Source organism: Echinops telfairi, unplaced genomic scaffold (genome assembly GCF_000313985.2).
Source record: "Echinops telfairi isolate 266 unplaced genomic scaffold, ASM31398v2 ScPeMD7_140;HRSCAF=443, whole genome shotgun sequence".
NCBI lineage: Eukaryota > Metazoa > Chordata > Mammalia > Afrosoricida > Tenrecidae > Echinops > Echinops telfairi.
This window is the reverse complement of record NW_022104038.1, coordinates 382,893-384,660: the sequence shown is the minus strand read 5'-3', so window position 1 is coordinate 384,660 and position 1,768 is coordinate 382,893.

Below are 1,768 nucleotides of genomic sequence, written 5' to 3'. Positions count from 1 at the left end.
GGTGCCACTCAGAGGGACCCTACAGGACAGAGTGGAACCAGCAAGTGAATCCCATCTTTGTTGTTGATCATATCGTGTCAATTTGGGGAGGCTGAGATATCCAATATCCAATGTGTGGTGGATAAAACCCACCCCAGATGTGAACTGCATCTTGGGGAGCTCGCAACTACCCTTCTGGGTCAGGTCCGATCCTAGCTGCCTGTGCAACCCTTTCCCCGCCATCCCTGGTCAGCCAGAGCAAGGTCAGTGGGGACCAGACCCTTCTCTGTTTCTTAGGTCCAGTAACCCATTGGAAGGGCTCACACAGGCTTGGGAACGAACTATCTTTAGCTTAGAAAGGAATACCAGCACTTAGGGGAGATCCAGGAGGAGTCTCTGTGTAGCCTCCATGTCCCATTGGGATGCACTTCCCTCCCCATGGCAGATGTTCCCTACCCACACCCAGGAAGCAGCACTGAGTCTCCAGCTTCCAAGGCCATTATTGGCCCTACCATCTGGTCAGGACAGTGCCTCCGGAGGCTTGGTCAGCATCGGGCTCCCACGTGATCCCTCTTGGACTGGTCAGCCCCAATTGTTTGGCTCCGGTGGGCTGACACTCAGGAACCAGGGCCAAAGGTCAACCTGCTCCACACCTCATACCACCTTACCTCAACTAGCAAGGGTAATAGAGAATTGACATTCAGTTCTTTCTTTCCTTTGTGCCCTTAGATAGTATTCAGAGCTTTCACATAGCAGAGGTTTTTCCGGCCTCCCTCATTCTGCCAACAATGTAAGCTCCATGAGGGCAGGGCCTGTCTGTCTCCCCAAGGCCTAAAACAGTCCAGCCTGTCATCAACTATCTTCCTGAATGAATGAGCCCTTCACTCATGTTAGCGCTCCACAGATAAAAAGCATACATTTAAGACTCAACATTAAAATTGCCCAGGCAAACCTTGTGGTTAGTAACCCAACACAGAACCCCCTATGCCACCAGGGCTCCTTACACAATTCCCCCAAGACCAAAGACACAGGCTGGGCCTATTGCTTCCAGGACAAAGATTAAATCAAATTTAGAAGATATTCAGGAAAACAATTATTTATCTGAAAATAACAAGACCCAACATTCTCAAATATACACTTCAAGGGCTGTTTTGATCCCCACCTTCTAAAGGAAGGACTGGGCATTTTAGCTCAGCCATGGATTCTGTGGAGCTACTCAAACGCATTGCCATCAAGTCTACTTCTACAGGGCAGGGGTTGTTTTTTATCTTTACAGAAACAGAAAGCCTTCTCTTTCTCCTTAAGAGAGGGTGGTGGATTTGAACTGCTGACCTTTCCGTTAATAGCCCAACTCATTAACTCACTATGCCACCAGGGCTACATCTGTGCAAAATATAGAGACCTTTCTACTCAAACAGTCTCTCTGATGAAATAGGTGTGAAACATCACCATGGTGTTTCTAAGGAGTGTCTCTGAGCTGTGGCAGTGCTGTCCAGTAAGGGTTGGATTGTTAAAACACATTAAAGACCGGATATTTTGTTTACCAACGTACCCAAGTGGCCGTGTATTTTTTTGGCTGTTTTTTTTTTTTTTGCATTAAACCATAAATGGGTTTATAGCTCATCAACTTTTTATCATATTTATAACTTTCAGTTTTTGAATATAAAATGTTGTCTCACATTATGAAACAATATTTTGCAACGTATGCAGAACATTACTTTTTTTTTATCATTTTATTAGGGGCTCATACAACTGTTATCCCAATCCATACACACATCAATTATGTAAA